Here is a 14,951-nt window from a genome sequence, read left to right as displayed (position 1 = left end):
TCTACAATGATATTGAAGCACATCTATGCATTTGTGTGTTACTTGCCTGCGTGTATATCTTTGGGGAATACATTCTTTGACATATGATAGCTCTTTGATATATTCCTACTCACCTTTAGGATTCGTGTATGTATTTACAACATGTAAGTCATTTGCTCAATCTGGAATAAATCTAATTATCTTAATGTTTATTTTTACTAAATGATTTTTAAATTGGTTTAAGTGGTATTTGAAATGCAAAAATACTGGAATAACTTATTTGCCAAATAATTTAAAATGACCTAACCATGTTCAAAATGGTAGATATTTTTTTTCTAAAAAATTTTATCTACTTAAAAATGTATATATCTAGCTTCATAAAGTGAATACAGGAAGAAAGATAAGTTATTTATAATTTTAAATGCACTGTATTTTCAAAAATAGGTAATGACTCCTCATTGTATATAATATAAGAAGTAAACATAAGAAAATACACAGTGAGGGTAAACCAACATAATCTCAACTGAGAGATAACCATTTACAGATGTTGGCATAGGTCCCTGAACTTACGTATTTTGTTTTATATAATCATGGCTATCTCAATTTTTGTATAATACTAAAACCTATCTTTCTATTTAATATTTTATCATATGTATATGTTAAGATTCTAACACATTGTTATATGTGTATACTATGTACTATTTTACATACATATTATTGTCATGTATACTTATATATACTATATATTCTTGTTTATTTTCTGTTATTGTTAGGCAGTGGATCTTTTTCCAGCATTTTACTGTAAAATGTAAATATAAAAATTCATATAAAATTAGTATCATTTTCTTATGTTGTATTTTGAGAAATGCTGCCTGAAAGTTCAGTTGTTGATTTTTTTTAAGATTTATTTATTTATTTGAAAGTCAGAGTTACACAGAGAGAGGAGAGGCAGAGAGAGAGAGAGAGAGAGAGAGAGAGAGAGGTCTTCCATCTGATGGCTCACTCCACAATTGGCTGCAATGTCTGGAGCTGTGCCGATCCGAAGCCAGGATCCAGGAGCTTCTTCCGGGTCTCCCATGCGGGTGCAGGGGCCCAAACACTTGGGCCATATTATACTGCTTTCCCAGGCCATAGCAGAGAGCTGGATAGGAAGAGGAGCAGCCAGGTCTAGAACCAGCGCCCGTGTGGGATGCTGGTGCTTCAGGCCAAGGCGTTAACCGGCTGTGCCACAGCGCCAGCCCCAGTTATTGATTTTTTTAAAAAGATTTCTTCTTGAAAGGCAGAGTTACAGAGGGGCAAAGGCAGAGAGATGAAGAGAGATCTTCCATCTGCTGGCTCACTCCTCAGATGGAACCAGGAGCCTCTTCCGGGTCTTCTACGTAGGTTTAGGGACCCGAAGACTTGGGCCATCTGCTGCTGCTTTCCCAGTCCATAGCAGAGAGCTGGATTGGAAGTGGAGCAGCCAGGACTTGAACCAGCGCTTATGTGGGATACTGGCACTACAGGTGGCAGCTTTGTCTGCTATACCACAGCACTACCCCAAGGTTTTGATATATCAGGTCAAATTCTATATTTGGATTTCGATTTAAAACTAGATAGGGGTATCAATTTCACATCAATGGAATCAGAGCTCACTGAAATTCTGATTAAGGGGGGAAAACCTGGTGAATTTTTTTTTTTTAATTTTCTTGTTACACACACACAGATGCATAGAGTGGCACATGCACATGGTCACTTGTAAGTTAGGAAATGGAGAAAAAACATTTTGCTCAAAGGTATCTAAAACTTTGTTTTCTTTCTGAAAGAACTCCAGATGGAAGTGCTGAAGTGCATCGTCTTGTTGGCCGTTTACACTCTCGAGAGCCACTGTCTTTCAGGTGCTCCCTGACCTTCAATCCCCTCTGTTCAGGGCCTCTCCCCTCTCCTCCCCATTCCCACTGCCACGCTGACTTGGGAACATCACCAGAGCAATTTTGAGAAATGCGCACCGGCCATGGCGGCCATTGGAGGGTGAACCAACTGCAAAGGAAGACCTTTCTCTCTGTCTCTCTCTCTCACTATCCACTCTGCCTGTCAAAAAAATAAAAAATAAAAATAAAAAAAGAAATGCATTTCCATTTGGTACAATTTCACTAGCATAACGAATCTCTTGACTTATTTTGTGGTGGTTGTTTTATTTTGTTGTTTTGGCTATCCATTTCATAAGGTCTCTAAAATAGATTAAGTTACATTAAACAGTTGCTCGACGGGCTGACACTGTGGCACAGCAGGTTATACAGCCGTCTGCAATGCTGACATCCCATATCTGAGCACCAGTGGGAGTCTCAGCTGCTCCACTTCAAGTTAAGCTCCCTACTGATGCTCCTGAGAAAGCAGCAGAAGCTGGCCCAAGTCCATGGGCTCCTGCCACCCATCAGTGAGATCTAGAGGGAGTTCCAGTCTCTAGTCTTCCTGCTGGACCAGCTCTGCCTCCTGCAGCCATCTGAGGAGTGAACCTGCAGATGGAAGACCTCTTTCTTTGTCATTCCACATTTCAAATAAACATTTTTTAAAAAATAAACTTTTTTTAAAAAATAAAAGAAGCATTGCATAAAGTGCCTAGTGCATAACAAATGCTTAATAAGGTTTTTATTTTTTTCCTCATGTTACCAGTGAACTGGCAAAGCAGTAGTATAACGCTACTAAACTGATTAAGGGATCCATAATAAATGCCCAGCACATGCTAAATGTGTATTTGCTAGAGGAAAGAGAAAAAAAAATCAAAAATTTAGGACAATCATCTTCAGGGAGATAATCTATTTAAGGGAAAGCATCCATTTCTTCCTAGAGAAGATTATTGAGAATTTTTCTGGAAAAGATATTACTAAAACAGTTATCATAAGTTATGACAATATAATTTTATTAAGTGGAATTAAGATATAAAAGTAGGTTTTTAAGTAGATTGCTGTCTTCATACTTTATTTTTTAACAGAACATTTTTTATCTGTAACACAATGTCACCAGTTTAAGTGCCAAAAACCTTTGAAGCATTAAAAATATCTTCTGAAAAATACTTGAATTAATCTAAAATACAAAATTGTCTTTAATTGTGATCATATTTTTGACACACATATTTTTGAATATTTCAGAATAATAATTTTTAAGAATTGATGTCTTTATTTGGTCAGCATACCAAGAGATGATGCTGTGGTATGCACTCTGTTGGAAATGCTGATGTCTCTGAAATGCTCTCATGGGTTTTTCAGGCAGACCAGATGACTTGGGCTGATTCTGAGGTCAGAGTGCTACTTTAAGCGATTGTCTTTCTATGAGTCTTCTGTAAGCTGTGTGGACAGTTTCCCATGTTGGAACATTCACACCTTTTTAATTCCATCTATTATTATTGCCAAACAATTTATTTGTATGATCATCTTAACAATCCTATCCATATGATCATTTTAATGCTAATCCTATTCTTATGATCACTTTAACATGTTCCATTTATATAAATAAAACTAATTTTTTTTAAAAAAAATAAAGAGAGTAATGAGGGTGGGGATTTGTGACACTGGATAAGCCACTACTTGAGACTGAGTGCCTACATTTGAGTCTCAGCTCTACTATCCATTTCAACTTCCTTTTAATGCACACCCTGTGAGGCAGTAGGTGATGGCTCACGCAGATGTTTCTCTGTCATCCATGTGGAAACCTGTATGTAATTTCTGGTCCTTTTTCCCTCTTGGCCTGATTCAGTTTTTGTGGGCATTTGAGGATTGAACTATCAGAGGGAGATCTCTCTAGCTCTCACTCTCTCTTCATGTCTTTCAAATAATCAAAAAAAGAACAAAAAATTATAAAATAGAGCATTGGATAGCAAGTCCTTAAGAAAACAGACTTCTGTCATGAAATCAGTAATATTTCTATAAAATTTGTCGTATTTTTTCTGTATAATCATCATATTAAAATTTTTTAACCATCAATTTGAAAAAATTTTTAATTTTGGTCATTACCACTGGCATTGCATATCATTTACATCATATATTTTTTTTGACAGGCAGAGTGGAAAGTGAGAGAGAGAGAGACAGAGAGAAAGGTCTTATTTTGCCTTTGGTTCACCCTCCAATGGCGCACCGCGCTGATCAGATGGCAGGAGCCAGGTGCTTCTCCTGGTCTCCCATGGGGTGCAGGGCCCAAGCACTTGAGCCATCCTCCACTGCACTCCCTGGCCACAGCAGAGAGCTGGCCTGGAAGAGGGGCAACCGGGACAGAACCGGTGCCCCGACCGGGACTAGAACCCGGTGTGCCGGCGCTGCAAGGCAGAGGATTAGCCTAGTGAGCCGCGGCGCCGGCCCATTTACATCATATATTACATGCCTCCTCTCATACACAGAAATTTAAAAAGAAGTGGATTGAGTGAACATGATAATACTCTGAATAAAACTAAATCCAACCAGTTAAAGGGTAACAGAAGGACATATTTTGGATTTTCCATCAGGTGTATCTGAATATTCTCTCCTTAACAGGCTCACTTTGTACTACTCATATATATTATTGTAAACCAATGTGGGTGCTTCTCTCTTGCAAATGCTTTTCAGAATTAGGCCTTTTATAGCTAGAGTAATTGGGCATGTTCTCAAAAGATCTTTACGTAATTATCTCCCTTCAAAGCAGGCTGGAAGTTTTGAATCATCAGGACTCAGGTATCATCCACACATACTTGGACAGACAGATAAGGCAGATTTGGTTTTGAATTTTTCTTGAATATATTGCATGTCTATCTTTTAAAAAACACATGTGTTTATGGTCACACATGTGAATTAAGCTAAATTTCACTCGGTTTTTAGTGGTGCTTTTCTTCTTCGCTGTTTGTCTTAACTGAGCTCTTAGAATCATTGTTACACCTCTTGTTCTCCCCACCCCCCTTGCATATTCTGTCCCAGAATGAGGATACACCTGTGGATTCCATCAAGATTTCTTTACAGTTCATTTCCAAGGCAACAATTTTTGTTGTATTCTATGTTATCTATTATATCCCATTGTCATCTTAATGGTTTCCAAGGAAAAACTTACATATATTCTACCTTGAAAGGAGTTGTTCCATGGGAAAAATGCATCAAATGATCATAATGTAATAATTTAATGTGTTTTACCTTCTGCTTTCTGGAAAATATAAACTCTAGTCAGCAAAAATGTAGTTATAAATATGTGTTATAAAGAATGCAATGAGAAAGATTTAGCTGGATTTCAACTGCTGACATTCAAAAAGAGGATTTCATATTTGGTCGCTAATATTGCAATCAAGGCAATTGTTTAGAAAGAAAAATTTTCAGATTCTTTGAGCCTAAGAGATTGATGTTCTGGGATTTTTGTAAGACATAAAGAAAATACCCTTACTTGCCATTGAAATTTTCCATGAAGTTGGAGGAAATTAGATGGTAGGGGCTGGTAATTTCTTGTTTTGGGATAGGGTTATTGGGAGCTATGAAGAACAGGAATGCTGAAAAAAGAAAGAAGTGGCAGCAACTCCTGTCTTGGATTTGGAGAGAGGAAGGAAGGTCCCAGAAGGTACATGGGTCAGGGAGGGCAGAGTTCGTGTCACATGAATGCAGTGGCTCTTTGTGGTCAAGAAACTAGGAGCCCTGAGCTCTGCTAATGCCATGTGGTCAACACTGAGACCCAGATGACGGTAAGGCTGGACAGGCTGCCAGAGGAGCGACGACTTCCCAGTATCCCACCAGCACCTTTCTCAGACCCACATACATCCAAGCCTTTTATCCAGATGGTTCTCAGTGCTTCTGAGTGGTTTGTGGATTATCCACCAGCCCCGTTCTGGTGATTCTGGCTTGGCCATGTGCCTTTATTTAGATTGCAGGCTCTGGCAGAAGTGGCCCCAGCTGTCAGGTGCGATCTTAGGAATGGTCCCACTGGCTCCTCTACTCCTCTGCTGTCATGGGAATCTCATGTGCTGAGTAGCAGCTATTCTCATAATAATAATAATAAGATACATGAAAAAGACTTGAATTTTACAATTGAAGAAGCCAGTGGTGATTTCACCCAAGAGCCTGATTACTTCTCTGCTTCTGTAAGATCCTAGAAACTTCTGCTTTGCTGTACATCTCAGCTTACAAAGAGAAACATGGAATGGAGAGGCTAAGAAAAAGAAAGTAATTATTCACAATAGAACAAACACACCGTAAATAGACAACTGAAATCATTGCTTAGTTTTGGCATTAAAAATGAGCCTTTTATGTTCTTCTTTGCATGGTTACGGGGGAACTGAAATACTAGAAGGGTTCTAGACAGAATAAAGGTGTTCTCTCCACATTATCGAGTGTTAAACTGAACTGAGGCTAGTTCAGATGATGGATAGTGGTTTCAAGAAAGAAGTAGAATGCAAGTGGAGTTATGAGGAATACATAGAAATTGATGAGTGGGCTAGATTGTGGTTTTGTTATCCTTGATATACATTTGGTGCTGAGATGATGCCCTGTGGTTGTTTTCAGGGAAGGAAAATTATCATTTCCCTGAGAAACAAAGTCAGTTTCACAATCAGTATTGAATACAAGGGAAAACAGTATTTTCTAGGAGAGAAAAGCTAAGCGAGAAAATGCAAATGAATGTAACTTTGTTTTAACTTAAGCTTCCTGTAGCTCTTTAATAAGCTTTTTTAAGATAAACTATTCTAGTGAAAGATAAAATGTAACCAAGAAACAAACATTTTAACTGTATTAATTTTCTGAGGAAGCACTACCAGTGGAATTTTTTATACTTAAGAGTATGCTGTTCTAGCTAAGTAAATCTCTAATAATTCAGCTGTCATTCTTCCAATTATTTCTGTTTACTCTTGCTGAATCACAGAGGATATTGATATTCTTTGGGAATTTGTAAAATATATACACTGGTAAACAGAAACATATGTCTTGAAAATTTGTGTGTACCTATTTTTCAATCAGCAAATACATATTTATGGATTGGATGGAGTTGTAGATGCATTCTCTCATTTTGTATCTTGCAACATAATTGATTCTTAGTTTGTCACCTTTTATACTTATTAGGGACTGAATTTTTTGTGTGCTTCAAAATTCATGACTACAATCTTAATTTCCAACATGATACAAAAAAGATCTGAGACCTAAGAGAGGTAATTAGGTCATCAGGGGAGGGCTCTTGTGAATGTGATTAGTGCCCTTATAAGAAGAGACAGGAGAAAAGTGATTTTTACCCTTGCTATGTGATGGGGAAAAACACCAGACATTTGCAAAGCAGATAGGGCCCTCACCTGACACAAGAGATGCTGATGCTCTGATCTTGGGTTTTTCAACCTCTAGTGCTATCAAAGTTAACGCTCCTAGTTAACTCATCTAATCTATAGTATTCCATCATAGCAATTCCATTGGACAAAAACAATAAAGTTTCCATGTGTTTTTATTTATTGTAAATATTTAGTAAAGGAATTTCTTCGGTTCCTCTTGATGGCCAAATCAAAGCAAAATGCAAAGATAAATTTATCTCAGGATGATTGATTTGCAGTCTGTCTCTGATGATTTTTAAAAAGTCAAAATACAGATATATATTTGTACTAAATATTATCAATATTAACATATATTGTCCCTCCAGGCTTTGGAATTTTACTTTTTACAGGCTTTTTTTTTTTTACAGTTCAGTGAAATATTTCCATTCAGATAATAGTGACAATAGCAGTTTGAACCAGATTAGAAATACATGTGATTTCTCTGTCAGAGAATGCCTCAGAGGTTCTAAGATTACAGATTGTGTGCATAGATTTTTAGTAAGAAATCTTTGCTATTTCTATCCTTGAGAATCATGATGAGTTTATCCTAGACTTTATGTATGTTCGCTGACATTGACGTTACTCCAAAGATGCTGCAATGATTTACAAAACTATTCCTGTGATAAAGGACCAGCAACAGTAAAACTATTTGTTTTTAATTGTTCAGTTAACATTTTTTAGCATGGGTTTTGAAAATCTTCACCTATTTTCTGGCCCTGTTGACCAAAATTAAATTTCTTTTTTTTTTAATTAAAATTTTATTTAATGAATATACATTTCCAAAGTACAGCTTATGGGTTACAATGGCTTCCCCCTTCCAAAATTTCCCTCCCACCCACAACCCTCCCCTTTCCCGCTCCCTTTCCCCTTCCAATCACATCATGATTCATTTTCAATTATCTTTATATACAGAAGATCAGTTTAGTATATATTAGGTAACAATTTCAACAGTTTGCCCCCATATAGTAACACAAAGTGAAAAAAAATACTGTTGGAGTACTAGTTATAGCATTGAATAAGAGTGTACAGTACATTAAAGACAGAGATCTTACATAATATTTTTTTTAAAAAATTAATTAATTTCTATGCCATCTCCAATTTAACACCAGGTTTTTCCTTTTTTCATTTCCAATTATCATTATATACAGAAGATCGATTCAGTATATAATTAGTAAAGATCTCTTCAGTTTGTACCCACGCAGAAACACAAAGTGTAAAAATACTGTTTCAGTACTAGTTATAGCATCACTGCACATTAGACAACACATTAGGGACAGATCCCACATGGGATGTAAGTACACAGTGACTCCTGTTGCTGATTTAACAATTTGACACTCCTGTTCATGGCGTCAGTAATCTCCCTAGGCTCTAGTCATGAGTTGCCAGGAAGTTGCTATGGAAGCCTTTAGAGTTTGCTGACTTTGATCTTATTCCGATAGGGTCATAGTCAAAGTGGAAGTTCTCTCCTCCCTTCAGAGAAAGGTACCTCCTTCTTTGATGGCCTGTTCTTTCACTGGGATCTCACTCACAGAGATCTTTCATTTAGATCTTCTTCTTTTTTTCTTTTCCATGGTTTCTTGGCTTTCCATGCCTACAATACTCTCATGGACATCTTTTATTAGTTAGAATTATATTTCTTAAGATACATACAATCCTTAAGGCACATACAATCCTCCCTCCAAAACAACAGTATTAATGTAACTCCAATGACAGAAATTTCACATGCTCTTTCTGAATTTAGTCTTCCTTGGACATGTGTGTGCCGTGTAATTTTCTGAGATCCATTACCTGTAGTTATTGTGCCAGCTCAGTATGGACAGCTCCCAATCCCGCCCAGGGGGAGTTGTGTCCTGGCCCTGTGGACTTAGCCTTCCTGTGACAGACACACTGGAGTGGTTCTGTCTACTTCTGTCTACTAGGTTGCAGTGTCCTCGTTATGTAGCATGGCACGCCCTCCCTGCAAAATCCCCACTACATGCTCTTTTGAAGGAGCATTGCCACGGTGCTACACTGGAGCGCTGCTCTCAATCTTATGTTAATTTTTTCAAGGGCCTTAGTAAGTCATTTTCAAAAGGTTTCCATTGTCGTGATTTCTTTAATTCGGAATGGACATCAAGTCAAACTAAATATTCAAGAACTTTTAATAACCATTTTAGAATTTTCCAATTTTTTTTCACAAATTACTTTTTTTTTTTTTTTTTTTTTTGACAGACAGACTGGACAGTGAGAGAGAGACAGAGAGAAAGGTCTTCCTTTGCCATTGGTTCACCCTCCAATGGCTGCCACGGCCGGCGCACTGCACTGATCCGAAGCTAGGAGCCAGGTGCTTCTCCTGGTTTCCCATGGGGTGCAGGGCCCAAGCAATTGGGCCATCCTCCACTGCACTCCCGGGCCACATCAGAGAGCTGGCCTGGAAGAGGAGTGACCGGGACAGAATCCGGCGCCCCGACCGGGACTAGAACCCAGTGTGCCGGCACCGCTAGGCGGAGGATTAGCCTGTTGAGCCACGGTGCAGGCCTAATTTTTTTTTCACAAATTACTTTTTGCTAACTTATGCAAGGTTTAAAAAGTTAGCTCACTATAACTTCATCACCATGACAGTTACTTGTTAACTATTCAAAACAAGTTCAAGTTGTCTTATGGATATGGTAGTATCACAGGCAAAGTTAGCCGGATCACCTGGAAACAGACATGTTAAACGCACACACACTCACACGAACCATGAAACTTCTACATAGATCAACATATTGACTATTAATTGATTAAACTAATCAATCAGAACTTTAACATGAGTCATATTCAGGCTCCAATTTTTAATAAAATAATTTTAGTTTTCTTTCCATTCTTGTAAGGCACATTGCATTTCAGTGATATTGTTCCTCAGGTCCATTTCCAATCTTTGTCACTGCTCTGAAATAAATACTGTTCAGTTCCTTTAGGAGTGGAACACAAAGGCAGGGAAATGCACATGAAAATACTCAAAGCACAGACAAACCTGCAGTTAGTACTGGGAGTCTCTGAAACTCCATTAGATGTAACAGAAAAGGAGGGAGTTACTGAAAAAAAATCTTGGCATCTGGATGCCATTCCTTTATCTTTCAGTTTATTTGCACCATTATTTCATATATTCCCTTTACATGTACATGGAGCATCTGAAGTATGATTTTTCTGTTATTTCCATTCCTGTATCTAAATCTTAAGGAGCAGTTCAATGGCTATATTATTAATGTTAACATATTTGAAACTTTCATCTATTATTCATTCTGATAGATGCATTCTCATTATTGCACAAATCAAAATGAACTTGAGTTTAGCTGCCTTAAGATTTAGTGTTTATCTTTGTGGGTGTGTGTATGCATGCCTGTGTGTTGGTGTGCATGAGTGTGAACATGTAGAAATGCACAGACTCCTTACGAAATATCATATTGGGTGGGTGAAATCTATTTAGAAATTTCATGCATAGATTATTGGTCTGATTGTGGAGATATCTGAAGCAGAAAAGACGTTAGCTCAACATAATGAATATGTCTGCCAGCCATTTCTATAATGACTTGCTGCAGTTTTTATTGTCTGACAAACCGTATGCTGTGCTGTACTGTGGGCTTTCTTGTTCGACATAATCAAAAATGATGCAATGTGTCCCTAGAAGTCTAGCTGGATGCGAGGAAGGCAGCAGAGTGCTGCTTCTGCCAGTTCAGTTGCAGATTCTGTCGAACTCATTCTGCAGGTGATAAATGCTCAATTACCATCATTTATAAAGGCATTGTTCATGATCTATTGTAGAGATTTTATTCAGAGATAGAGCTTTTAGATCCATTTACACACCTAATTTTTTTATCCATGTGATATGAACCACCAGGTATTTATGAAACTTTTGAAATAAAAGTATTTACCTATACCTGTACTGCCCTGTAGAATTTAGTTTCAGTTTTTGAATTTATAACTATTTCAAGTAATATCATTTTTTAAAAAAAACCACTCATCAGTGAAAAATTATTTCAAAAGATAAAAGGTTCCAGTTAGTTGGTAGTTAAATTCATCAATATTACATAAAAATTTAGACTTAATATGAGTGATCATTTTCAATTTAGCACTTCCATAGATGTAAAAAGATCCACGATTAGTTTTAATAAGAAGGTATTAATATAAGGTCTATAAAGCATGCTGGGCAGGAGTCTTGTACAATAGAACTGTGTGGTATGTATATTCACTTTGGTGATAAATGCTTCACTCCTTCTTTAGAGGATTATTAGAAGCATTCTCTGGAGGAATAAAATGGTGGAAGTCACACATTTAATAGCTCAGGTACAAAGAGTCAGATTGTGCCAGTTGGCAAAAGTTAGCAGGAAGCTGTCACAATAAATGGCAGCAGCTGCTCATAGTTCTAAAGAGTATGTCCCAGTCAGAACTGAAAACTGATGGCATCTACATTAATACTACCTTAATGGCCCATCTGCTGCTCCGTAGGGTCCCTAGCTGCTGTATGGAGTCATAGGCATTTGACAGGCAGTCTCTGTATGCCAGACGCACATCGTGCCAAATGTTTTAGGCTGCTTCATCTCGTTCTGATCTGTCAAATTCCCCCTACTCATTTATCAGGCAAAGAGTTATGAGGGTTTTTCTTTTCTACACATCATTGGCTTTCTGCATTGGGGCAGCAAAGAACTTGGAAGGCAAACTCTTCTGGTTAATATTTTTTTTTCTAATTGATGATGCAAGGCAAAGTTGTCTGATATACTGTATTGTGGCATGTAGGTTAACAAAGCGCTGCGACAAGCAAGTCCCGTGGAGAAATCAATTGAGTGCATTTTTAAATGCAGTTCTGAATAAATATGTCTCTCTGAATGTATTGGCAGAAATCTCATGTGTTTCTATAGAGCTTTATTAAATGGGAAAATATTACAAGAGTTTACTTTTGGATTTTTGAGATAGAAAAATACAGTTTTACTGGAACACTGCTAAAGTATTTTGGTAGGAAATGGAAAGTTAACATTTAAGAACACCTCAAACTTCCATTACAAAATGGAATAAATCTTACACAGTAGGGTGAAATGCAAATATAAACAACATTGTGTCTTGTAGCAGTTAATTAAATTATATAGAAATAATATTGTTTGATGTTGAGAATAAACTACTAGTTATATTAAATATTCTGAATCGTCAGGACAGAGCAATTCACACATCACTGAGTAAATAACTAATGACAAATATGTAACCACATTTATAATACTGCTTATATAAAAATTTGGAAACACTACTTCATTTGATACAAATCTCCAGACGATAAGGTCAAGCATTTCTCTTGAGTTAAAAGATTGTTGTCTTTTTCATTGTGGGGACAAGCCGCAAATCCTAGTCCCCTTCTGATGAAGGCAGTTGACAGAGAAGCCTCTTCCCGCTGGATGTCTTTAAGCTTCCTGATACTTTAAACATTTCTAAAGTCTAATTTTTCCATATTTGTAAAAGTTCGTTGGTCAGTATAAAGTGTATACATTTTCCTTGGTGGTCATTATCTTTCTCAGTTGCATAAAAATAAAAGACTTTTTGATCTCACCTGATTGTTTGAAGACTTTAAAATAGAAGGAAAATAAAATATACCCACAATCCTCAATTTGGGTATAAATAAACCAAACAAATCACAAGTAATGGTGTTCAAATAAGAGTGTGGGTGGGGCAGATTTACTTTATCTCAAGTATCTGCAGGTTTTCCAATCTCAATCAGCAACAAAAATATTAATAATAATTTTAAAAGTGACTGTTGAAATAAGTTGTTAGGTCATCTAATAAAACTAACTTGCCTTGAAGTACAGGCCATGTGTAAGTGATGGAGTTTAATGCAAGTGTGGCTGAGTGTGCACACACATGTGTATCTGTGCACGTGGTTAGAGAAATGGAGTTTATACTTAGATTATTATTGATATTCTTAATTTCTGTGGGTCTCTGCTTTTTCAATATACATTAAAATATACAACAGTCAACAAGGAAGTTTAATACATTTTTTTTTAAAAAAGCTTAAGCTTTCTTAAATTATTTCTGCATTCAAACAGATCAATTGCATTGACTATCACCATTCTTCCAGTAGAATTAAAATCTCAATTAAGCATTGAAACCAATTTGTACTCATGCTAATGTATTATTGTAACAACACACGTTAGAAGTCTTATCTGACAGTACCACTGAGGATTAGATGAGAAGAGTCAGTTATGGACTAGTCCTGTTGTTTTCGTACATCCTTGTGGATCATTGATTTCCACTGGTGTTTGGGAATTGCCTAGAATAAAACATCCACTTGTTTTTGAATATTTAGAATGTGCTACATGCTACTATAAGCACTAAATCTATGATGAAAATACGGTTTGTGTTAAAAAATACACAGAAATTGAGATGTACTCGTATGATGCAACACATTCTCATGTACAATTATAGACCCTGTGACCCAGGGTCACAGATAAGACTGGACTGGACCCATGTCTGTGAGAAGCCAAGGTTATACTGCATCATTGTAATACAAAATATTCTATACTCTAGTGATACCCAAAGAAAGTCAGACTGAGTGGAAGAAGTAGGGTGTCTTGAGAAGGAGCTCAGCATAAAAGGAGACTAGCAAACATAGTGAGCCAGGGGCGTGTCTTGTGCATCAGTGAGGAGTGAGTTCTCACCACAGAATGTTGATGACAGCAGAGCTTATACAGCTGCAGACATCTCTTTGACACTTCTTGTAGGTTCTTGGGAAATGAGTTTGGGATTATTAGAGCTACAGATTCGGGTGACGTAGGCATCTTTGCTGAGCAGTAGTCATGTATGTAACATGAAAAGATGGACACAGAGCTTCTCGTCAGGAGGGGAGTGTCACTGACATTGAATGTTCAGTGTATATAACACGAGTTGGCTTCAGCAATCACATATGAGCTAGCACTGAAGTATCTGACCAAGTTCATTTTTCTTCCTGGATAAAACAATGTCCAGTGATGAGAATGTTTTGTGGAGACAGGAAAGCAGATAATGAGATTTAGAAAGTTGTAGAGGAAAAGGGAAGTTGAATTAAAGTTAAATAAATGAAGGTACTACAGAAATTTGGGGTATTAATGTAAATTGTCTCTATTTGCACAAAAAGGCATATAAATATAAATCTTACACAAATAGCATTCATAGATAGATAGATAGATAGATAGATTTATTTATTTGAAAGACAGAGTTACAGAGATAGAGACACACACACAGAAAAAGATCTTCCATCAATTGTTTCACTCCCCAAGAGGCCTCAGTTGTGGATGCTTGGCCAGATTAAAGCCAGGGTCCTGGAATGCCTTATGTCTCCCATGTAGATGTTAGCAACCTGAGCACTTGGATCATGAACTGGATTAGAAGCAGAGCAGTCAGGACCCCAAACATTGCCCATATAGGATGCTAGCATTGCAGTTGATGGCTTGATCCAATGTGCTACAATGCTGGCTACTGCAATCATAGTTTTGGTTCTTGTTGTCGAATGAGTTCTTCAATTTTCACTACGCTACCAGAGATAAGGAAGATGGACATTTTCATTCCACATGGAAATGACTAGCCTTGGAAGAAATTCAAATCAATGGGCAGTCTTTAACATGACTATTATTTGGAATGTAAATATTTTATTGGATTTTTCCAGAATTGTATCTAAGGCTTGGAACAAATGCAATATTTTTCTAGAAAAAAAGAAAGAAAACAC

This window comes from Lepus europaeus, chromosome 15 (genome assembly GCF_033115175.1).
Source record: "Lepus europaeus isolate LE1 chromosome 15, mLepTim1.pri, whole genome shotgun sequence".
Taxonomy (NCBI): Eukaryota; Metazoa; Chordata; class Mammalia; order Lagomorpha; family Leporidae; genus Lepus; species Lepus europaeus.
This window is presented reverse-complemented; position numbering follows the sequence as displayed.